This window comes from Schistocerca gregaria, chromosome 3 (assembly GCF_023897955.1).
Source record: "Schistocerca gregaria isolate iqSchGreg1 chromosome 3, iqSchGreg1.2, whole genome shotgun sequence".
NCBI lineage: Eukaryota > Metazoa > Arthropoda > Insecta > Orthoptera > Acrididae > Schistocerca > Schistocerca gregaria.
In genome coordinates this window covers 527,525,124-527,551,805 of record NC_064922.1, presented here as the reverse complement: position 1 = coordinate 527,551,805, position 26,682 = coordinate 527,525,124, and positions in this window count along the sequence as shown.

Genomic DNA, 26,682 nt, shown 5'->3' with positions numbered 1-26,682 from the left:
CATTATCCTCCTGAAATGTACGGTTTCGTAGGGATCGAATGAAGTGTGGAACAACGGGTCGTAACATGATGCTGCAAACGTCGTCGAACTGTTCGTGCAGATGGTTGTTGTCTTGCAAACGTCCCCATCTGTTGACTCATGGATCGAAACGTGGCTGCACGATCCGTTACAGCCACGCAGATAAGATGCCTATCATCTCGACTGCTAGTGATACGAGGTCGTTGGGGTCCAGCACCCACCGATTCCATATTCTGCTAACAGTAATTGGATCTCGACCAACGCTAGTAGCAATGTTGCGATACGATAAACCGCAATCGTGATAGACTACAATCCGACCATTATGAACGTCGTAAACGTGCTGGTACGCATTTCTCCTCCTTACACGAGGAATCACAACAACGTTTAACCAGGCAACGCCGGTCAACTGCTGTTTGTGTGTGAGAAATCGGTTGGAAACTTTCCTCATGTCAGCACGTTGTAGGCGTCGTCAGCGGCGCCAACCTTGTGTGAATACTCTGAAAAGCGAATCATTTTCATAGCGCTGCATCTTCTTCCTGTCGGTTGAATTTCGCGTCTGTAGCACGTCATCTTCGTGGTGTAGCAAATTTAATGGCCAGTAGTGTACATTGCACAGTACAGGTTCCGGATACTGAAATAATATTGAAGTGTGAACGGCTGTGAAGGTTTCCTCGTATTATGTCCCACTGGTTCGGATTGTTTGCTGCTGAAACGCACACCGGCAGCAGACTGCCCGTGACGCAGGCAGCCGAGGTGGTGTGGCGGCTTCCTCCTCCTGTATCCCTGCGCTCTGCGCTGCGGGACAGCGCGCCGCGGCTCGTGTTGCGGCAGGTCGCGCTCAATGCCGGCTGATGGCTGGGCGGCGGCTCCCCCCCCCCCCCCCCCCCCCCCTGCGACCACCACTGTCGGCTCAAGGGCCTCCCTTAACGACCGCGGGCCGTGCCCAGCCTGACGAGCGGCAGCCAGCACAATATTTTTATGATTGCGCTCGGCTACCCGCTGATTGGCCCCATGTGGTCAGCGGGTGGTTACTGAAAGTAGGGCGCAGCCTGGCTGCTCGTGTATCGCGCGATGCACCGGCCTTGAAAGAATACTCCTGCATAACAGTACTAATCTCGCCGAGAGATCCTTGTGCGTAACAATTCGCGGAGTGATGATTTTGTGTTAAAGCAGTTGAGTGCCGATTATGTACTGTGACCGTATTTTGTGTTGACTCAGAAAAGCAGTTGAATAGAACAGACAGTGTCCTAAAAAAAGCTTATAAAACGAACATTAGCAAATGTAATAGAAGGGTATTAGAATGTAGTCGAATTAATCAGGAGATGCTGGAGGAGGTTCTGAAAGAGGCACTTACAGCGACATATGAGTTTTGTTATTCTGCAGCAAAGTAGCTTGTGATGGCTGAAGTAGTGCATGGCACGAATAGCATTTTTGTAGAAGAGGCATTTGTTAACGTCTATTATACGGAAGGTTTTTTTTTCTGAAGACACTTGTCTGGAGCATAGCCTTGTACGGAAGTGAAACTTGCACAGTAAAGAAATCAATCAACTGGATAGAAGCTTTAGAAATGTAATACTGTATAGAGTGTTCAGTAATTCCTATTACAAACTTCTAAGACTTGTAGAGAAGAGTGAGCACGTTATATTTTAAATAGGAACCCATGCCCAGATGGTCTTTTCAGTTCATAGTGGAGCGGCCAAAACTCGTGCTGGCAGGACTTCCTCTATCTCTACAGGAGTATCGTAAATTAAACTTTGCATACTACCCCACGAGTAGTAGTTAAATCTGGCGATCGTGGCGGCACGTGATTGGACCACCTCGCCTATCCATCTCTCACCATATCGTTTGTTGAGATGTCTCCGAACCGGGCGTGAGAAGTAAGGTCGTGCATTATCATTCTGAAATCCTTGTGACGGTTCTCGTGAGCTTCATATTTCTTGACTAACTGGTAGTGATTAGTCGCCGTTAATGTCGTATTTTTTTCTGATCTAAGGGCGTGGTAAACGTTAATTTTCTTTGGGAGAAGACTTCACAATTTACTGTCTAAAATTTGTCGTAAAACAGGGTTTGTTGTAGAACTGAATGTTTCGTAGGGTCTCTGTCTCTTTAACATTGACGGATTAATCAATGAATAAAGACGATAATCTATAAGCAAGTCCTGTCCAAATTAATTTTACACTCCTACAAGTTGAATTCAAGTGAAAAGTTATTATTGCGAGTTATTATAAGAAGGTACATGATACAAAGGTACATGATAGACATTTCAAATAGGTTTGATGCTCTCAGGACACACGAAGATCAAGACGAGGATGTAAATAAACAATGGATCACTGTGAGGAATAATATCAAACACGCAGCGAAGGTCACAATAGGTACAATGAAGAAGAAGCCGTGATTTGATGAGGAATGCAAGAAATTGGTAGAGGAAAGGAGAAAAGCTCGATTAGATTGGGATAAAATGGGAGACAGAAAACGAGAGGAGTTCTAGGACTTGAGAAGGGAAGTTGGTCGTAGGCTACGGGCAAAGAAAAGGGATCATTTGAACAATAAAATTACGAAAATAGAAACAAACACTAAAACAAAAAACTTTAGGGAACTTTACCTAGACATAAATGGGTATAGGAAGTGTAACTAGGCTGTTTAGTTTTTTAGCCCGCATCTCGTGGTCGTGCGGTAGCGTTCTCGCTTCCCACGCCAGGGTTCCCGGCTTCGATTCCCGGCGGGGTCAGGGATTTTCTCTGGCTCGTGATGGCTGGGTGTTGTTTGATGTCCTTAGGTTAAATAGGTTTAAGCAGTTCTAAGTTCTAGGGTACTGATGACCATAGATGTTAAGTCTCATAGTGCTCAGAGCCATTTGAGCCATTTTTTTTAGGTTTTTCTATTGGTAACGCCACGTAGCGCTCTGTATGAAAATCACTGGCTGTGCTGTGTGCAGTCTGTGGCTGGTTTGCATTGTTGTTGGCTATTGTAGTGTTGGGCAGTTGGCTGTTAACAGCGCGTAGCGTTGCGCAGTTGGAGGTGAGCCGCCAGCAGTGGTGGATGTGGGGAGTGAGATGGCGGAGTTTTGAGGACGGATGATCTGGACAGAGACAGTAAATTTGCAAGACTGGATATCATGAACTGATATCTATATTATGACTTTTGAATACTATTAAAGTAAATACATTCTTTGTTCTCTATCAAAATCTTTCATTTGCTGACTATACCTATCAGTAGTTAGTGCCTTCAGTAGTTCCAATCTTTTATTTAGCTCTCAATAGTGGCGCTCACTGTATTGCAGTAGCTTGAGTAACGAAGATTTTTGTGAGGTAAGTGATTTGTGAAAGGTATAGATTAATATTAGTTAGGGCCATTCTTTTGTAGGAATTATTGAAAGTCCGATTCCGTTGCGCTAAAAATATTGTGTGTCAGTTTAAGCACAGTCATGCATAATTTTTCGAAGGCGACGTTTCAGGAGGGCTTCAGGGCTAGGACAAATGCATTTCGAGGGGATTCTGGGGGAATACTGACAGACCCCACTGCTATATTAAGTAAATGGAGGGAGCATTTTCAGCATCTATTAAATGTAGACCAGGAAGCAGGAAATGAGCAGGCGTACGAAATACATACAGCAGAACCCCAGATACCTGAGCCAACGTTAAAGGAAGTAAGAGATGCAATCAACAAATTGAAAAACCATAAAGCTCCAGGATCAGATTGCATAACTGCAGAATTAGTTAAAAATGGGGGACAGAAATTGGTGGAAGTAGTTCACAAAGTGAAAACTAAAGTATGGAACTCAGAGATTATACCTGAAGAGTGGCAGGAGTCGATTCTGATACCAATTTTTAAGGAGGGCGACAAAATGGATTGTAGTAATTATAGAGGGATATCGCTATTTCCAGTATGTTCCAAAATTTTCTCGAATATTCTGCTAAGCAGGCTTACACCATATGCAGATGAAATTGTGGGGGATTACCAAGCCGGCCTTCAGAGGAACAGATCAACTATAGACCAAATATTCACCCTGCATCAAATTTTGAAAAGAAATGGGAATAAAATAAACCAGTTCATAATCTTTTCATAGATTTTACAAAATTGGTACAGAATTCTTTTGGAACTTGGAATACCAGAGAAGTATGTTAGACTTATAGAAGAGAGTTTGAAAAACACAAAAGGTAGAGTACGTGTGGGGAAATTGGAGTCAGACGAATTTGTAATAAAGAACGGACTTAAGCAGGCAGATGCCCTGTCTCCACTACTTTTTAATTTAGTCCTAGAATATATTGTACGAGTGGCAGCAGATAATTCAGAGGGTGTGGAGTTAAATGGAAATATTAAGATATTAGGGCATGCAGATGATCTAAACATCGTTAGCGATAGGAAAGAATCTGTAACAGCAAATGCGAATGCATTAATCAGGGTTAGTGAAGACGTAGGTCTAAGAATAAGTGAAGACAAAACTAAATACCGGGTTACTACTTGAATGCCAACAGCAGTAGATCAGGCAATGTTAAGAGTAGAAGACATGCAGTTTGAAAAAGTAAACACATTTAAGTATCTAGGCGTGGACATCACTTCGAGAAATGAGATTGAATTCGAACTGAAGAAGAGATTACGGGCGGGAAATGGCAGGGCAGCGCGCAGAGTACTGGCAGGGCACCTAGAGGGAAAACGTCCTGTGGGGAGACCGAGGCGTAGATGGGAGGGATAATGTGAAGGCTGATTTAAGGAGCCTAGGTATTGGAGGTGAATGAAAGGAAATAGCCCAAGACAGGGACAGGTGGCGAAAATACGTTGCTGCGGTAATGGACTCTCAAGTACGGTATGACCAGTGAGTAAGTAAGTAAGTATTAGAATGTCAACGTTCATTAATGCTGGCAGTCAAAGATCCTATGCCTATGTTAATTTTTCGTTCGACTTTATAAAAAATTATCATTTCTTTTTAATAATAAGACTTTTTCTTTCGCAAAGATAATTACTATCAGATAAGATGGAAGGTAGTTTTTAAGTTAAACCTTTGAATACTTCCACACTACATACTTTCACAATAATAGCTCACACCTAACACAATACAGACAACGCTAGGCAAGATGAGCTGAGATAAAATGACAAAAAGACATAGAGACACTATTGTGTCAACTGTTAATAGACTTATACAAAACCAAGTTAACATAGCTATAGCTTCTCGCGCCTTGACGTTCTTAGTACTTTACTTACTCTTTTGAAACAGATATTCTTAAATAATTCAGACATACAGAAAAGTAGTAACGATTTTTTTTTAATCTTGACTTATGGCCACATAAGAGTGGCTTCATTAGCACCCGGACTGGGGGGGCAGTGAATAATTGTTTCACTGTCTCAGTTCGGAAGGGGCCACGATATCATATTTATTAAATTTCAGGCTAAGCTCACGAAGTTATTTTTGAGCCTAACAATTGACTCTCTTACAAATTTCCATTCCTTGATTGATATTAATTTTGCCTACCATTGTTTGCTGACTATGAACTTCAATTATGTCATTTCTTGAGTATAGCGACTTAAAACTAGATGAACCTAGTAGACTTCTAACTATAAACTTTAATTATTTCAAATTGCACAAATAATTTTACAATTTTTTTAATGTCTCTCCTTGTGCTGTCTTCTTTCTGTAGCCAGGCAGACGATCTTAGGAACTTTGAGTGTACAGTTGCGCCACCCCACAAGGTCTGCAGTTGGCGGTTTATGAACTGTGTCCAGTGGGATCATTTGCTGGATAGCTTCTGTTCGTCCAGCCTGCAACTGGCAGCCTGTGGTGGACAGCTTGTGGTACTGCAGCATGTGAACAGTAACAATTGAACATAGCGCAAGACAGTCATCAACACTCGCAACACCTAGCACGCGTGAAGTCATGGATTAGTTTCTGTTACTCCAGATGTACATTTTTCCCTTCTCAAAACATTTATCATAGCGAAATAACATACAGATGCAGTCCGTTCACTGCATTATTATTTTTTTAAATACACAGGTCGTATAATTTGTCGTGAACACTGTGTTTACAGTTCCTTCTTTTTATGCCAAAGAGATCTGTTTTCGTGTTTCTCATTTGCTACCGCGGACCAACGACTCGCGTATTGTTGTGGTATCTGTCACTACAGCCCTTTTCACAAGTAATGCTGCACAGCGTAACAATGAGTCTTTCTACAGCTTTGTTTTCACCTGTATTCACAGTTAATCACTGTAAACTTAACGTCACAGTATTCTAACTATAAATGGTGAAGTACACATGAGTAATGAGTTTAAATGGTTCATCGAGAGCTTAGCCGATGCTGGTGTTTGTGGTTAGCCTGTATCAATACATACCAAGAGCAAAACTACTAGCTCCGATCTGAATAGGAAAGAAACATCTAATACCAAAACGTGTTATGTCCAAGAGATCTCCCTTTATTTTATATTCGGACTTAGATTGTGATGAGGCAGTTCGTCAACGACAATTCGATACACAAGAATCTTTTCTACAACAATAAACACAGTTTTATTAAATATTGCCTGTGCATATTTGCTTAAGAAATGTGCTCATCAGAAACACTAAGTTAGTAATTCATGTTAGACTTGGCCACTGTTCCTATGTTTCGATACTGTTTCAGTGTTTCGAAAGGCCTATGTTTCACCGTTTCGAAACAGTGGTGTTTCATTCAGCTCTGTCTCGGATAAAGGAACCAGATTCGATCTCGAGCCAGACACAGAAACTGTATCGTTGTTTGAAAATAACGGTGTTTCAATCCACTTGTGCTTGGAACGGACTAATTGTATCGAGACAGTGATGTTTCATTCCCCTCTGTCTCGGAAGAAATTCGGGTACGGCACAGATACTGAAACACGTTTAACGTATTGCTTATAAAACGCTTTCAAGAGCGTCGACATCTCTTTGACACACAACAGCATGAAGCTTAAGATTTCCGGAAAAAAATCTTCGTTTTTAATTGACTGCCCTATTCCGAAAAGGCGTAATATCTTGCTTTATAAACTCTACCAAACAGTAACATAACGCACACTGTTTCGATTCAAAATAATAATAGTGTGAAAAACATTCAATTAAATTATACATCTCTTTTAACATACGCTTCTCTGTTCATATACAGTAACCATATTAAAAAACGCAAGTAAACCTGAAACATTTTGAATAAAAAATGGCATAGAGTGGCAGTTTTTAGACATAATACATAAATTGGATGTACGTATACTTCCAACCAATCTGATTAAGGTGAAAGGGAAAGGCTAGGAAGCGTGGTGGATTTACAGTAATGGTTCGAAACACCATAGGGCACAAAAAAAATTCTCTTACATTTTGTTATTTAATCGAATTACGTGGCGTTATTTGTGATTATTTGTGAGTCAATAGCCACTGTGCCTATCCTCCACAATGATTCCTTTCGTGTGCTTAAAAAATAGCAGCGTGGGTTGTTGTTGCTATTGTAGCCTTCAGTCCAGAGACTGGTTTGATGCAGCTGTCCATGCTACTCTATCCTGTGCAAGTTTCTTCATCTCCAAGTAACTACTGCAACCTACATCCTTCTCAATCTACTTAGTGTGTTCGTCTCGTAGTCTCCCTCTACTATTTTGACCCTCCACTAACGGATTATGGGAATCCCAGTAGCGTAACCGTTGTTTCTGTAGTTTTCTCCCGCCTCCAGTTCCGGTCGTGGTGGTTCTCCCGTCTTCAACTATGGGGTTACGAAATCCGGTGCGGGATTATTTTATGAAGATGAATCCTGAGACAACACACTAGTGCGAGAAAGATCTGCAGCGCAAGCTACATTCTACATTTGCATTACGACTGATGGATGAACATCTGTGAAAAATGAGAATTATATTGCAGTGAATGCTCACTTCATTGATGAAAACTACAATCTGGAGTCATATTTGTTATCTAGTTTTAAATTCCGTGACGAGCATACAGCTGTAAAAATTTCCAGTTGTGATGCCATGGTTAATAACGAGATATAATTTTTTTCCCTTTCTTTTACTACCTTGTACCCCATAGATACCTGATGGCGCAGAATACTTTTCATTTGCTTATATAGTGTAGAGTATGAAGTGTGTATGACAATGTTTACGTGCTATTTTCTATACGAGTTCCATGTAAGGACTTGGAGTTTTTCTGATGCTGTTTCAGAAAGTTTCATCAAATGTATTGTCTGAAACAGAATGCAGTAGGCAGAAGTGTTGTGAGAACTGTGGAGTGAGAGATCTATCGATAGAACAGTGATGCATTCAGTTGCGGAAGGCGTATGAGCGTGGCGTTACAAAAGTAAGTACTTTGTGTAGTAACGGTGTGCGTTTAACGCCATATTAATATCGGACTTTCTTGTGTTAGACCGATGTGAAATTTGACTTAATGGTGGATATTCTAAACGGACGCTGTATTAGGCAAACGCTGTTGGTTTCTGCAGAATGATCCTTATGGCAGTATTGTTGTCGATTTCGAATTGACCTGCATTACATGAACTGTGAATTCAATATTCCACACTTTTCTTGACAACGATATATGACATGTGCTAAAACACTAACTGTTCATGTGGGAACCGTGAATTGTGTTGCTACGTAGTGACTATTTTCGAGGGAACAGTATTATCGTAAACCATGAATATTAACAGCAGATGGACTGTCTAACTTCGCAATTGGCAAATTATAGAGAATGGAATGTTACTTTAAACAGGTCATGTGGACTGTGCCAAACTATCGTGTGTAAAAGTTGCAGTTGAACTAATATGACCTTCAGGTGCAGCATAAACAGTTGCTTTGTTCCGGCCTATGACAAATGGATGCTACGCAACTTATTTCCGCCGCCACCCGAAACAGGATATAAGGAAAAGCGGATATATTAATGCCAGGGACACGACTGGATGAACTTACAGGATTCATATCAGCAACTTCAAACTGATTCTACCGCTGCCGCTGCATCACGCCAACCCAGAACCGATAAGACTCAAAACCATTCCTCTCTCCATTATTATTAAGCCACTGGGGATTCATATTTCGGTTATTATTATTGTAATTACCGGCATTTTGACTGTCATTATACTTCCTTTACTCCAATTGTTGTTCTGTGCATACTGATTCTGGTTTTGGTGGTAGTACGGATGGAAGTTAGGGCTGAAAATTACAGGCGTACTTGAATGATACGTAATATTTTCAGTCTCGTTTCCATTGCCACTACCGCGACTGTTTATATTTCCCTTGTAATTTTGATTGTTCTTATCGGCATAGAAACCGTTATTGCTATTATTATGATTGTTATAATTATTGTGATTATCTTTAGAATTTCCATTATGGTTTGGTTACTTCCATTGCCATCTCAATGTTTGAGATCCTCTTGAATAAGATCAAGAGAATCTACGAGTGATAAGAAATGTTCGAGACTGGTATCAGAAACATAGATAAGTTTTTCCCTGACGTTGATCGGTAATTTAGGTTAAGTTATTCTGAGCGTTTCTCAGGTGAAATTGGTTCATCCCAATTTCTGGTCTTATTTATGAAGCGCTCAAAATATTTTCGCAAGCCACCTTTTTCGGTTTGTAATACTTGGGACTGTATACATAGTTCCTCAATTTTTATTGTTTGCTAAGGGACCAAAATTTGGCGACAAATCTTCATTCGAAATGTTCGTGTATACAGTATAATTCCATGACTTTGTTGGCCCAAAACGTAGCATCGTTGATTACGTGAGATACATCGAACTGCATTTCATGGTACTCATTCAAGGATCGTGGGAAACTATTCCTAAACTTTTGGTGAACACTGTTGGCTGCGGAACATCTTTTTCTGAAAAGTATGTCTGGAACTGCCGGTTTTTGATTATACTTTGCTTCAAGTTTCAGTAATGATAAAGACAAGATAGCTGCTTATTGGATCGCCACTGCTTTCAGAATACGGTCTAAACATTGTGTGTTCATTGCCATGTCTGTAACTAAGTGAATTATATTCACATAATTTCCATCGATGTTTGAATTCGCTTTGTTCTTGTTGGTTCCAACAGGAACATTGTTTACGTGTGCGGTAAAATTACGACTAATTTAACGCTGCCATTTCGGGAATTCAAGTATGACTTTATCTTTTATTTGTCTGAACTCAGCCTTCATCTCTTCGATCATTTCCTGCATAGTAATGTATGAATCTTTATTTGCTGTTTGGATTGCTGCAGCTATTCCGGAAGAGATCTTAATATTAATTTCCGTATTTTTGGCTTCCATCCATTGGGAACTGCCCTCTTCCCATTTTTTGGATTGTTTAACCAAATATTCGCCTACGTATTTTTGGTTATCGGCTTAGAAATTTTCGATATTTTGAGTAAAAGATTCTACAGTGTTTTCGATCTTGGTCTGCTTTCCCTGGAAACTTTCTAACTATAGTTGAGCGACCAGCTCAGGCAAACTCTCACACTTACAGTTAACGTCGGCCAGTTTGGTATGGATTTGTTCCAAACAGTCCAAAATCTTTTTGTCCCCTTCTGCTAATTTCCTGTCTCGTTCTTCTTCCCTTTCCTGAAGCTCAACAGTTAATCGCTCATCCCTTTTTGGCCTGTCTCTTCTCCTTTTCCTTATCTTGTTCATCCGATTTCATTAAAAAAGCAATAAATACACTCCTGGAAATTGAAATAAGAACACCGTGAATTCATTGTCCCAGGAAGGGGAAACTTTATTGACACATTCCTGGGGTCAGATACATCACATTATCACACTGACAGAACCACAGGCACATAGACACAGGCAACAGAGCATGCACAATGTCGGCACTAGTACAGTGTATATCCACCTTTCGCAGCAATGCAGGCTGCTATTCTCCCATGGAGACGATCGTAGAGATGCTGGATGTAGTCCTGTGGAACGGCTTGCCATGCCATTTCCACCTGGCGCCTCAGTTGGACCAGCGTTCGTGCTGGACGTGCAGACCGCGTGAGACGACGCTTCATCCAGTCCCAAACATGCTCAATGGGGGACAGATCCGGAGATCTTGCTGGCCAGGGTAGTTGACTTACACCTTCTAGAGCACGTTGGGTGGCACGGGATACATGCGGACGTGCATTGTCCTGTTGGAACAGCAAGTTCCCTTGCCGGTCTAGGTATGGTAGAACGATGGGTTCGATGATGGTTTGAATGTACCGTGCACTATTCAGTGTCCCCTCGACGATCACCAGAGGTGTACGGCCAGTGTAGGAGATCGCTCCCCACACCATGATGCCGGGTGTTGGCCCTGTGTGCCTCGGTCGTATGCAGTCCTGATTGTGGCGCTCACCTGCACGGCGCCAAACACGCATACGACCATCATTGGCACCAAGGCAGAAGCGACTCTCATCGCTGAAGACGACACGTCTCCATTCGACCCTCCATTCACGCCTGTCGCGACACCAATGGAGGCGGGCTGCACGATGTTGGGGCGTGAGCGGAAGACGGCCTAACGGTGTGCGGGACCGTAGCCCAGCTTCATGGAGACGGTTGCGAATGGTCCTCGCCGATACCCCAGGAGCAACAGTGTCCCTAATTTGCTGGGAAGTGGCGGTGCGGTCCCCTACGGCACTGCGTAGGATCCTACGGTCTTGGCGTGCATCCGTGCGTCGCTGCGGTCCGGTCCCAGGTCGACGGGCACGTGCACCTTCCGCCGACCACTGGCGACAACATCGATGTACTGTGGAGACCTCACGCCCCACGTGTTGAGCAATTCGGCGGTACGTCCACCTGGCCTCCCGCATGCTCACTATACGCCCTCGCTCAAAGTCCGTCAACTGCACATACGGTTCACGTCCACGCTGTCGCGGCATGCTACCAGAGTTAAAGACTGCGATGGAGCTCCGTATGCCACGGCAAACTGGCTGACACTGACGGCGGCGGTGCACAAATGCTGCGCAGCTAGCGCCATTCGACGGCCAACACCGCGGTTCCTGGTGTGTCCGCTGTGCCGTGCGTGTGATCATTGCTTGTACAGCCCTCTCGCAGTGTCCGGAGCAAGTATGGTGGGTCTGACATACCGGTGTCAATGTGTTCTTTTTTCCATTTCCAGGAGTGTAGGTCGAAAGTCGTTCTCTAACTGAGTAGATTCTACGGTTTCATCAACACGCTTATGCAAAATCGCTTTAGGACAGGCTTCGTTATGCTCAGTTATTGATTCAGAGGCACCTGGGTTCTATGACTCACGACTATCAAATCTGCTGTTTACTGGCATTGGTATATTTTCTATCGCTGTGTCGTCTAAATCGAATAAATTTTCCTTGATCGATCACTCTATCAGATGCCATCGTTCCCTTACGTGTTTTACAAATGCCGATAAAACACGATAGCTTTAGTTAAACTTATGAGATCGTCGTAAATAGATCACTATATTTACTGCCCAGTAAGTGAAGCTTTCTACGCAATTGAATGCATCATAACAGATGAAACCACACAGAATTATCTACTATTGCAAACTACAAAATATCTTCTCATGTTTAACCAAACTAATCTAAATTGTTGCAGTATTGCTCATGAAGTTTAAATACCTTTTTGTAGAATTAAGGAGTTCTGCTAGTGTACATCAATGCTCAGACAACGACTCAGTGATAAAACTCTCTGTGTTACGCTCAGTCAGTTAATAAGTTACATGCAACAGAGAGTCACAGATTAGTCACAACCACAATTTTAACACTACACAGGTCAATTAAGCTCACCTGCACAGTTATTGTCCAGTAATCGGTAACACAATAAAGTCTCAAGTGACGATAATTACCTAATTGTTCTCTTCTTTGACCGAATCCCGCTATAATCTGCTAACTGTAGTCTCCAATTTTTGTCCTTTGTTCAGGCCCCACGTTGGTTTGCGCCATTTGTGACAGCTCTCGTAATCTTGATATTTCTTTAATAATTGGAGTCATTAGTCGTCGTTAACGTCGTATTCTTTCTGATCTCAGGGCATGGTAATTGTTCATTTTCTTTGTGAGAAGACGCCACAATTTACTGTCTTTAAAATTTGTCGTAAAACATGGTTCGTTGTCGAACTGAGTATTTCGTAGTGTCTTTCTCTCTTTAACATTGATGGATTAATCAACGAATAAAGACGATGATCTTTAAGCAAGTCCTGCCCAAATTAATTCTACGGTCTTGCAAGTAAGTTAAATTTAAGTGAAAAGTTATTATAAAGTCAATGTTCATTTAATGCTGACACTCAAAGATCCTATGCCTATGTTAATTTTTCGTTCGACTTTATAAAAAAATTGACGATCGCTGAGCTGGACTGCGTAATTTAGCGATCCAAAATAATTGAAGTTCTCACAGTTTAAGCTTTGAATTAATTTCTGTCCATTGAAACTACCTATCTCACTTCCCTCCAGCTACTAAAAAATTAATTATCATTTCTTTTTAATAATAAGACTTCTTCCTCTCACAAAGATAACTACTTTCGAATAAGATGGAAGGTACTTCTTAAATTAAAACTTTGAATACTTTCACACTTTATATTTCCACAATAATAGCTCACACGACCTAACACAATACAGACAACTCTAGGCAAGATGAGCTGAGAAAAAATGACAAAAAGACATAGAGACACTATTGTCTCCACTATTAATAGACTTACACAAAACGAAAGTTAACATAACTGCAAATTCTTGAGCCTAGAAGTTCTTAGTACACCATTTATTCTCTTGTAATGGTTGTTCTCAAATAGCCGAAACCACACTTCGTGATGGACATTCAGTGGCCCAGTTTCCAGGAACCGGTCCAATACGTTTTGTAGGATGATCAAATATGCGGGATCAATTAGCATGAGGGTAAGGAGTTAGGTCCCAATCATATGACCGCCCAGAATACGGGCCCACATGTTAATACCACAGCAGTGCTGAAATCTCTGAACATGCGTACCACGTCAGTTTTCGTCTGCTCAGACATGGCTGTTTCGCAAATTCAGAAAACAGTCCCTAGTGAACTTCATTCATCTGTGAACATGTAGGCAACACCTTGTGGACAATCGGCTGGACCCATAGCGTTGTGACCTCCCCTTTCTCTCTTTGCTCCGCTGATCTTTCCTCTTCTTTCTCCCTTCTTCGTACCGTGGCTGTGTCTCAGGGTGTTCAATGCAGAAATGTAGCGAGAAGGGGCACATGTGTGTGGTAGTTCACGATATCGTCGTGCTGTGAGGGTGCGTCACGCGTGCCTCTGGTTTGAGAAGACTGATGGCTGAAGTACGAACATTCCGCAAAAGAAAAACAGGTATGTGCTCTCTTTCCTTTTAAAACTATAAATAGTAGCGTAGCTAGTATTATCTATTGTTCTACTAAACTGTATGAGAGCGATACAATTGATGAAGTTTCAACCTCGAAAGAAGTTTATTAATACCAACTAGCTGAAATTTAAAAAAGAAAAAGAAACTCATCCAATCCAGAAGTCACTCACAGTTAGAGTAATTAGTTTCTAATGAGTGTGTGGTGGTCATTGATACTTCAAAGATCGTTTCAGTAATTCTGTCACTGTCCGTTTATGAGTTGCTAAGCAACGTATCAACAATCTGACTATGCAACGATTAATATTTGTCGTATCCCGACAGTAAATCGCTTCTCACTTGCTTTAAGTATTAAGACGATTACTATGCCACTCATATAAGTATTTGATAGTTATTATCAAGCTAATGTCTGTAAATTGCTGTTAATGTTGCTGAATCCTACACGCGACTATAACGCCCGATATTCAGCAGCGTATCTTAAACTCCGCCCCGATATTTGAGAATTCGCGTGCGATTTGTTTGCACCAAAGTCGGGTCGTGGTACCCTAGAATAATTTTTAAATCAACTTTGGGTTGTAAATTAACAATTCTACTTTCATTCATGAAAGTTGCAGAAGATCCGCACTCGACGACTACTTGATCGCGCACTAGAGCAAAACGGAATTTTTTTTTCTTACAAAGAGGAAAAATGTCATGCATAATGCAACAAGGTGATTTGCTATGTCAAAACATATTTATATCTATCTCATTAAAACTCATTACCTATTAACTGTTGTACATAATTAAATTCTTTACTCTGCAAATAATCCATAAATTTAGAAATGAATTACACGTATAAAAAAAATCACAAGTAGATATGACCTCATGGGTCACTACTTGTTTCGACTCCCCTACACTCACGTGACGCAAAGTAGATCAGACTATATTGGACATACTCATGTAATGCTACAGCGTGTACCTTTCGAAGTGTTATGGCTGTAATCATTGTTCACGCAGAACGCCCAAAACGACACTGTAACTAACTCCCACTGCACGCTCAATTTTACGAGTACTCGTTGAGGGGTTCCTTCAACGAGATGCAGTAGGCCTTCTCCAAATTCAGGCGTGCGGTGTTACCTTGGAGACCACATTCTGCCTCCTCACAGTGAGGGTACCTGTTTCTATTAGTCGCTGCGTAACTTGAGCAAAAGCTTTGTGCGATGGCGTGCTAGGTTAAGGAAAATGTCCATGATGCAGCCGACTCGAGCAACTCCTCCGTTAACTCGAACTTCGCTAAGTTTCCATGTTAGAGCTCATTTTATTACTTCTCTTCAAATCACATTAATCATGGAATGGAAACACACAGCAATAGAACGTACCAGCGTGACTTCAAACACATTGTTACAGGAAATGTTCAAAATGTCCTCCGTTAGCGAGGATACATGCATCCACCTTCGTCGCATGGAATCCCTGATGCGCTGATGCAGCCCTGGAGAATGGCGTATTGTATCACAGCTGTCCACAATACGAGCACGAAGAGTCTCTACATTCAGTACCGGGGTTGCGTAGACAAGAGCTTTCAAATGCCCCCATAAATGAAAGTCAACACAAGCACCGAAGTCATCATTACCTTCCTTCAATTGGGCCAACTGGCGGGGAATCGAGGAAGTACAGTACATACTGACAAAACTAAAATGAGCTCTAACATGGAAGTTAAGCGTTTCCGGACACATGTCCACATAACATCTTTTCTTTAATGGTGTGTGAGGAATGTTCCCTGAAAGTTTGGCCATACCTTTTTGTAACACCCTGTATATTCAATGGCCTTTACAATGAATCGTCAATGTAGTCTCTTATTGCAATCTACAGAGAAAATATGATTCCGGAAAGGAGGACAGAGATAATTCACACCGACAGAAAGCAGTAGAAACAGACAACTGGCAAGGAACCTAATATCTTAAAATATAATATAAACCTCGTGCGTGCTTATGAAGAACATGTGACAGACGCTAAAGGTTAAGTAGACATCGTTAAGTATTAATATGTAAAACAATTAGTCATGCGTCTAGCTTAATTTGTGTGTTGGAAGCATTTGGATAAGGTTAATTAAAATTGTGTCAGAAATATCGGACGACCTTTTATTTCATAATGCAACTTGTATGATAGTACTGGACGCAACCTGTATTAAAGTGTTCTCGGTGTAGATGTTATGTTTCTGGAATCTGTTGTATTTAGCACTAGGTGTATCAGAAGCATGACGAAACAAAATTGGATAAATATTTATGAATGAAGTAATTGGTTTCTCCAAAGAAACCTGACGTTTATTGAATAACTTTGTGCAAAATTATCAGTGGTTATACGTTCTACGTTAAAACTAATTTAATTACCTGTTCCTTCACATAATTAATAATAACATTAACACACTTATTTTCCTATTTAATTTAGCTGATTGTCAGAATACTCATTTCGAAAAGGTGGTCTGCTGTGAATGAACTTAATTCTTAGTGTGATTGTGCTAATCTTCTAGTTAGTAAACGAAGGCTTTACAGAAATTCACGGCTGCTTAATGGAATACCGTTACTATTTTCTTTCTGGCGTTCTGTAGTGTTGGTTTTCAGCCAAGGTGTACAAAATGAATTCTGGAATTCTTTAATATGAACTGACTCGTATACAGAGTCCACTATTTATAATTCCGTTCTTTCTATTGATTAGATTCAATTCTTAGAGTCAGTTATGATTAAAGATTAATATACTCTGTAGGTCTACCGAATATCAGTACTCCCCATATGATGTAAGAGTTACCCGAGGTAAATTTGATTGGAACGAGGATTTCATCTCATTTCAAGTGGTTCTCTAATTCTCTGAGATTCTTATTTTGCTACTGCCCCCCCCCCCCCCCATGCCTCCAAAATTACTTGGTCTCGCCGCCACATTTAACGTGCCACAGATGCTAGGAATTTTAATAATAGCAAAATATACAAAAAGCTTTAATACATCAACAATAACTTGTTTAACACTACTCAAAAGCCATTTTGCGACCGGTGTATAGAATCCGAATCTTCATTTACAAATGTTCTAGCAAATTTTTGACGTCTTGAGGGTTTTTGTTGTTCATTTTTCATTGCTTTCGTATTTCTTTTATGATTATGTCTTACTGCTTATCCAGAACCATCATAATGTGGCAAATTTTCTGACGAACATAAGTAGCTTTTCACGTTTATAACTGCCGTATTATAATACCTACTATATTTTAATGGAATAATAAACCACTTATTTTATGTCATTGGGAACAGACTTCGAAAGGAACTTCAACGGCGCATAATGTGTGGAATATGATACATCTCTAACAAGACAATGGTGCCACGAACCTCTGTCCCACCGTCAGAAGGAGAGGTCCTAAGAATGTGTGCCTACTGTACTAAACTTAAGGAAATAAGTAACCCAGGTACCGTCGATGGGTACCGTTAATGTGTTACTAATATGACTCTAATATCAAATTTTCAAGATTTGCACGGATAATACTACATGCTGAGTTTAATCTCGGCTTACTGCAGCACAGACATCTGTTGTGGGGTGTTTCATGTGTTCTGCCTTAGTTTTCAGTGGTAACACTTAAAACAGATCGACAAGTCTATCACGACACACTTCCCTATTTCCACGGAAGGCTTACAAACTACAGTACCTCCTTACAACAGTATAGGCATGGGCGATTTTATACCAGTTGTCAGAGGAAGTCGTAGTCCCACTGTAATAACAGATAATTGGTAAAATCTTAAATTATTTTAGTGATGGTGCTCTCTGAAGGGCGTGTGAATTATTCTCAGTAAGGGATTATGTGTTCCAAACAATAAAGCTCCAAGTCAAACGGCTGGTAAATTCCAAATATGGAGTTTCTAACCTTCTTCCCTCAGGACACTGGAAAGATTCCTATTAAATGAAATCCTATTGATAAGCACATAGACTCTATATACATCGATACGCAGGAAATGTCAGGCTATTTTGAATATCAAAAGTGGCCATATTCCATTATAGGAAGAGTTCATTTTAGTTTGCCCTACCTCTGTTTGTTTCATTTTACTGGAGGATTGTTCTTTTTTAATAAAAACTAAGTTAAGTTTTTCTTGGATAATAAGTTTTTGGTTAAACTGCCACGAAGGAGTTGACCGAGAACTTTTATTGAACAAATCATGGGGCTTGATCATAGTCAGGTACGTAGTGTGTAAGCAAACGTAACCAATAAGACTAGAGATTTTACAAGTTCACAATCTACGATCTTATCGAAGATGGTAAGTGTATCGAGATTTATGTTGCGCCAGATATGATACTTCACTTCGTAATTAACTTTCTATACGAGATTTCCTGCCTTTATTACCACCAAGGACACAATGGAAGGCAATGCAGTGTATGTTTTACATCCTTGACAAAAATAGAGTAAAAGTCAAGTGACCACATTAAGTCTGATGACTGAAGCTGCGGAGGAAACGAAGCAGAACTAGCTACACGCATTTTATGAATGTGGCGTGCACCTTGTACCAATGAAATCCCACTGCGTTTAATAGGGCATCCCACCGTCTCGTGAAGCAACACTGAATCCTGCGCTGCTGCGCTCTACCACAAACAGGCAGCCCGCACTCACCACTATATAGCTGCGGATTCTCTCACTCCCGTGCATTTGCAGACTTCACCGCTCGGTCGTTTTGTTCCTCGCTCTGCACCTGGTCCTTGTCGACCTATATCCGCGTGCAGTCACTGAACTCCGGAGCAACGCACGGTGTAGTACTGAGCTGAGCATCACGAATGCATTTTTCATGAAGATACTCCACAGGCACCCCGCTCTTTGTTGCTGGCTGGAAGGGGCGCGCCTGCAACCGCCACTGACACCCATCAGCTCTTATCTGCACTCTTTAACAGTCCTAGACCTACGCTATTCCTGATCGATTCTCAGGTCAGCATCTTACACACGAAAACAAGGTGTTTGCCCCAACCAACCGGTGTTCGACTACAGTTCCATTACATCGTATGGTCATAAACTTCCGGCACTCGAGCCAGTGTAGACGGAAAACTACTCAACATATAAGTACCCAAATTTATAGGAATGATGTTCAGAATGTGCGCCGCAGGATTTGCGTTATTGGTAGTATTAGTGTCATGACTTGGTGCTAGGAACCCGATCTGGTACGGAACTCGAACCCCAAGGAACATGAATATGCAGCGTGAGCGGCACATGTTCTTCGTAAGACATTTGGAGAAAACCGAATCATTGGCCGATCGTTCCTCGCTGCACAGCCGCCATGATCACCATATTCGAGTCCGTATGGTTTATGACTCTATGGTTACCTCAAGGACAGGATGCATGAACGGGACAGTAATACACGTTGAAGTTTGAAAATGAGCCTAGCGAGCGAGGTAGCCAACATTCTGCTTGAAATGTTTCGTGCAGCAGTAGAACGATCTCTAGTGTTCCAGGCTGTCGTGGATGCTGATGGTCGTCACGTTGAGCAACGTTTGTAACCTCGCATCTAAACATTACACGCAATTAACAAATGTATCCTGTTATCTGGAAATTAAAATGTGTCTCTTCCGGTGGTCCTTACTAAAAGTTTCCACTAAGTTTCATTGTCCTACAGTCACTAGTTCTCCATGGGGCTCTCCCAGTGCCGAAAGTTTGATTATAATCACCGTGTAGATTATCGGATGCAGATTTTAACTTCTCTCCTGCCGCATGCAGCTCCAGTGCCTTAAAGGTTGCACCACTCCCACCTGTCCAATAAACATCTGATCAATGGAACACCTTTATCACCCTACAATTTCAGTTTTAAATTATAGAAACGGAGTATCATTTGGTCACATTTAGACCATGTATGTTATGAAGTATCTCTACTTATTCCAGAGGGAGGAGGTATGTCTACTCTGACAGTTTATAATAATGTCTTTGTAAAATGTTTAAAGACGACAACATAAGCACGAACTGGAATATTATCATCAAAAGGTAGCATACAACCACTGAAAAAAAAACAAAGAAAGAAAACACTGACACGATAGACATCATCTTGGAATACAGAGGGGCACAGTGAGCTCCAACAATGCACTAACGTAAGCTGTATAACGTTTGATAGATGAAGTCGATGAAGGCAGTAGTGATAACTAGGAATGTAATTAATAAGGAAGCACAAGTCTGGCTAATACAGCGCAATGTTTTCAGGAAACGGACACCTATGTACAGGAGAACAAATTAACAAATCGTCTTGCTTTTAAAACTTCATCAGTGATCACTTAGGACTCCTTATTTTATCGTCACTGATGGTTCAAATGGCTCTGAGCACTATGGGACTTAACTTCTGAGGTCATCAGTCCCCTAGGACTCAGAACTACTTAAACCTAACTAACCGAAGGACATCACACACATCCATGCCCGATGCAGGATTCGAACCTACGACCATAGCGGTCACGCGGTTCCAGACTGTAGCGCCTAGAACTGCTCGGGCACCCCGGCCTGCTATCGTCACTGATGGTGCTTTTAAATAATCCGAGACACGTTCGATCTAAGCAAGACTTTTCATTCGCAAAAGAATAGTCTGTCTATTATTTGTAAAAGTACGACAGCGAAGAGAGGTCTCAAAAACAAAAAGGCGACAAATTAAGATATTGAAGGTGTTTTCATCGATGCGTTAGCATCCTAATTTCATTGCATTTACATTTCAGGTTGCTTATTGACATTAAATTTTGTAATTTAAAATGTTTATTGCTGTAGCGAGATAACAGTGACAACGCGGGTAGTGTCTATACTGTATAATGACTGCTTAAAGGCACACAGGGCACTTCTTTGTCCCGTTTGCTGTGATTAGTAAGTTGTGTCACATTGGGTGTCATTAAAGCCACAAGTATTAGCTGGACGTTGCGTTAATCTGAGCCGTGGATCACAACGAATTACGCATATTCATGAAGTGTGACTTCTATATATGGTAAATTTTCCGAATGAAGACTGATCGAATCTGGTGTAAGAAGTAGTTTGTGGACTTAGTATGCAGTAGTGTGGGACAGTGTACAGATGAACTTTTTTCACGTGCTCGCTCTGAGACTTTTGATATATTTCCGTGGTACTGTGCTTTTTGCGTCAGGATATAATAAAGCAAACATGGACTCAGAAATATTTCAGCGACTCACCCCTGGCATTAAAAGTCCCGAATGTAGTTGAAACTTTTATCGCCTTGAACACTGTCTAGTGAAATATCAAGCAGAATTTGCGGACATTACTGGTACGCTGCCATGCAATCCATTATTAATCCAAGATATGCACATATCAAAAAATGTTTTGCATCACCTCGATTCCGAGAGTTCAGGAGCCTGCACAGAAAACTGGAATAGAGATAACCAAAAACATCATTTTTCACCATTTTTGTTGCTCATTAAAACCACACATTGCATGTTGTACCACCATACAGTGAGACCTTCACAGATGGTGGTCCAGATTGCTGTACATGCCGGTACCTCTAATACCCATTAGCACGTCCTCTTGCATTGATGCATGCCTGTATTTGTCGTGGCATGCTATCCGCCAGTTCATCAAGGCACTGTTGGTCCAGATTGTGTCCCACTCCTCAACGGCGATTCGGCGTAGATCCCTCAGAGTAGCTGGTGGGTCAAGTAGTCCATAAGCAGCCCTTTTCAATCTATTAGAAATGTTCGATAGGGTTCATGTCTGAAGAACATGCTGGCCACTCTAGTCGAGCGATGTCGTTGTCAAAGGACGTCATTCACAACATGTGCTCAATGGGGGCGCGAATTGTCGTCCTTGAAGACGAATGCTTCACCAATATGCTGCCGATATGGTTGTACTATCGGTCGGAGGACGGCATTCACATATCGTACAACCGTTACGGCGCCTTCCATGACTACCAGCGACGTACGTCGGCCCCATATAATGCCACCCCAAAACAGCAGGGAAACTCCACCTTGCTGCAGTCGCTGGACAGTGCATCTAAGGCGTTCAGCCTGACAGGGTTGCCTCCAAACACGTCTCTGACGATTGTCTGGTTCAAGGCATATGCGACACTCATCGGTGAAGAGAACGGGATCCCAATCGTGAGCGATCCATTCGGTTTGTTGTTGGGGCCATCTATACCGCGCTGCATGGTTTCGTGGCTGCAAAGATGTACCTCGCCATGGACGTCGGGAGTGAAGTTGCGCATCATGCAGACTATTGCGCACAGTTTGAGTCGTAACACGACGTCATGTGGCTGCACGAAAAGTATTATTCAACATGGTGGCGTTGCTGTCAGGGTTCCTCCGAGCCATAATCCTTAGGTAGCGATCGTCCACTGCAGTAGTAGCCCTTGGGTGACCTGAGCGAGGCATATCATCTACAGTTCCTGTCTCTCTGTATCTCCTCCATGTCCGAACAACATCGCTTTGGTTCACTCCAAGACGGCTGGACACTTCCCTTGTAGACAGCCCTGGCACAAAGTAACACTGCGGAAGCGATCGAACCGCGATATTGACCGTCTAGGTATAGTTGAACTACAGACTACACGAGCCGTGTACCTCCTTCCTGGTGGAATGACTGGAAATGTTCGGCTCTCGGACTTCCTCCGTCCAATAGAGGCTGCTCATTCATGGTTTTTTACATTTTTCGGTGGGTTAGAGACATCTCTGGACAAGTATCCACAGTCAACGTCTATCTTCAGGAGTTCTGATAGCCTGGGTGATGCAAAACCTTTTTTGGTGTGTGTAGATAAAGTTACATATTAACAACTCAGTGGATATGAATGAAAGTGTGGGACTACGTAGCCAGATGTCTTCCAATCGTGGACAGAAAACTGGACGTCTCATGGCGTGAGGTCGGCGTGACTATAGCGCCAATTGGGACTGGCTATGACAGTGTGTGTCAAACAGCGAGCAGTTAGCTATGGCAGTGTGTGTTAAACAGCGAGCAGTCACGGTGCACTTTGGTGGTGTTCTTCACTAGAACGTGGCCCGGAGTCAACATCTGGATTTCAGGCGGGGAAGAATCATCGAGAAACTGGAAGAAGAATGAAGTGTGACGAGTGTAGACCATAAGTTTGATATTGTTCAGAGTGTTGTTTTACGTACATAGGGGGCGCTCCGAATCACTGGTACCGCTACAAGAAAGAGAGAAGGTGGTCGACCACGATCAACTAGAAAAGCAGATGGCCGCTGTTTTGTGCAACAGGCATGAAGGGACCCACGACAAACCATGGGTGCAGTCGCAACCACATTAAACGGGACTGCAAGCACGCAGTCTCGCGTTCTACTGCGGCATGGTCACTGCAAGAGAGCGGGATCTTCGCTCAGTACATTGTGTTCCGTTACACGCAAACATCGGCGGCACCTTTTCGATGGCGGTAAGAGTTTAGGGACTGGACCAACGAGAAGCAGTGGTCGCGCCCTTTTTCTAAATGGGAGTATATTCAGTCCGAGTAGCGATCTTGACGTACCCTCATATGGCGAGTGGTAGAAACATGTAGTGCACCCAGGATCGTGGTCTAACTTCAGCGTTTTGGTGGTCCAGATGTTATGATGTAGGAAGATACAACGCAACATGGGCATACTAACCTCCAAATCTCTGAACACGGTACCCTCACCGGTCAATATTATGGTGACACTTTACTCGTTCCATACATGTGACTTTCTGAGGTGCATTCGGCCCGGATTTCCTTTCTGTGAATGACAAGGCACGACCGTATCGAGCTGCACAGGTGGTCACGCTCTTGGACCGACAGAATATTCGGTGGCTGCACTGATCTGTCCGTCTGTCCATTGCCCCGTCTTAAATCCCATCGAGCACGTGTGGGGCGTGTTGGGGATACATACCGCAGCACGTCCACATTCAGTACCGGCCGTCCAGCAGTTGTCTACAGTGCTGGTGGAGAAATGGAATGGGGTACCATATGAACTGCTTAGTAACCTCGTAGTCGGCATGGGAGTTCTTTACAGAGCACGTATAGCCCCATAGTGATCACGAACAACATTAGCAACTAGGTATCACTTCTCGTAATGTCCGGGGATCATCATATGGTTCAAATGGCTCTAAGCACTATGGGACTTAGCATTTGAGGTCATCAGTCCGCTAGACTTAGAACTACTTAAACCTAACTAACCTAAGGATAACACACAGATCCATGCCAGAGGCAGGTTTCAAACCTGCATCCGTAGCAGCCGGGTGGTTCCGGACTGAAGCACCTAGAACCGCTCGGCCACAGCGGCCGGCGGATCATCATAAGTCGCGGTGACTTTAGTGTAGTTACTGTCCCTGAATAAAAGTTCTGTTCGTCTCATTGGGTGTTCCTTTCAGTTACCTCTTGTTCTATGCTGGATCAGTTCTTCTATGTACGTCCAAGGTTCAGTGAGCTGTGTTACTTGGCAATGATCGCGTCATAGCAAAGTTAGTTTAGTCCTCCAAATATTGCACTCCAGTCTATTAGTCGCTCATCAGTGGCATTTTACTTTTCATTTACTTCCTGTTTTAACTGAATTCGATCTATGTCGTCTAAAACCAGTTCTTCAGTGTCTACAGATTACCTATTTTGAATTTCAGGAAAATATCGCGGCAGTATACGCTGACGCATTGACAGTCAGCAACCACATATGTTCATACTGATTGTGCTTACGTGGTTCCACTGACCTGTCGGAAAGGTGTGACAGAAGAAGGTAGGGGAGAGCATTTCAATCTGGAACACTTTCAGACTATCGCTTCTATCCACCCTGTAATAGAAGTTTAAGACATTTTCTTATTTCATTTTTTGACGAGGTATACAATTTTTATGCTCTGTAGACTTTTTATGAAATTACAAAAATTACTCCGGTAGATAAAGGTTTTTCCAAATGTTAAAACATGTCCGACGTACAACGTGGTCATGTACCTAAGAACAAATATTCACTTAGAATTTAAAAACGTTGTTGTCGAGAAAATCTTATCAATGGCGTTTTTAAAAGTCATCCTGTTAATTTATTACTCTACTTGACATAAATAAACGTAAATGCAATCAAATTAAGCGGAAGTATTATCAAAATAGTTCAAATGGCTCTAAGCACGATGGGACTTAACATCTTCAGTGGGAGGATGAAACTTCTTCTTGTAATTTATCAGGACCTCTTCATTCTACCGACTCGACCGGAAACGAAGTCAAAATACCTTCCTAGTTCTTGTCAACCGCCGATCGCCCTGGCCTACATTGCGCCAGCGCTGTCACATATCAAACCTTTCCTTATGGAATGCAGTTATGTCCATGAAGACTTTTCTATCACTATGTCTCACACTACGCGAGATATCTACCACTTCTTCATGCGGAATGCTGCCGAAGGATGTCACCCACAAGTTAGGTGGCCGGCGGTTTGACACGCAGTTCATCAACCACACTTCTCCACGGAAACGACCGTCACCTCGTACATCGTCGTCACCGGTAAATGCCCGACGCGACACGAACTCCGTGCCTTTTCCCTCGTAGAAAGCACCCTCTGTCTGAAACGTAATGTCTCCTCTGCGGCTAGGCAGCGGACGTGTGTTTCTTTCTCCAGCAGATACTGGCCCTTTCTCTCCCGGGGGTCGACGCAAATGATGTTCCCAAAATGCTCCTCTGTTCGGATGAGATACATTTTCCACCATTAAAGATGCAAGCGGTCATGTGGATAAAGGGTAGGGGCGTCCTTTACCTTTCAAGAAACGAACCCAAGAACTTTTGCTTTTGCTAAAATGCCACCACATAATGAGACGACACGTTAAATACCAGGCCACTTGCGCTACCTATCTAGGACGCATTTTTTCTACACCGCCTCGGCGTTTACAGGTGAAGCTATATTCTCATGAACATTTAAGGCTCGGCGTTCACTTTGCAAAGGCATGTCCCCAGCCAGCGTCGTCAAAACCTGCGGTCGCCGATTCGTTTTCGAACACCAGGAGCATCTTTGAGTTTTTTTCGTGTTTCCTGTGTTAAATCAAGGGGTTTCCTGTTCTTTTTACACCGTATAACTAAAAAAGGCCCACACAAAAGTGTTTCCTTACTTATGTATATTCTGCATTACAGTTAATGTATGAAGTAAGTGCTATTTCATGTAAAAACTATGATTATTATGACCACATATATCAATTTGTTTTCTTACAAAAAAAAAATCTTAATCGCAGAATGGCTGGATCGAGTCTCGCTTATTTTTTATTTATATAATTTTTGTATATATCACATTTGAAAGGTAATGTGATGAACAGACATGTGTATTTGTATGAACTGTCATTGAATTTCCGTGTTATTTCACTATTTATTACAACAAATACCAAGCGACAAGTTAAAAATCTTGTCAACCGCGTACAAAAAAAGAAAAAAAAAGAAAACACGGGATGTCTGGCTTGGGGCCCCGCTTCGACACAAATGTTTACTTGATCTCATTGAATTTAATCCAGGGTCCAATTGCGGCTGTGATCTGTTCAAATGGTTCAAATGGCTCTGAGCACTATGGGACTCAACTGCT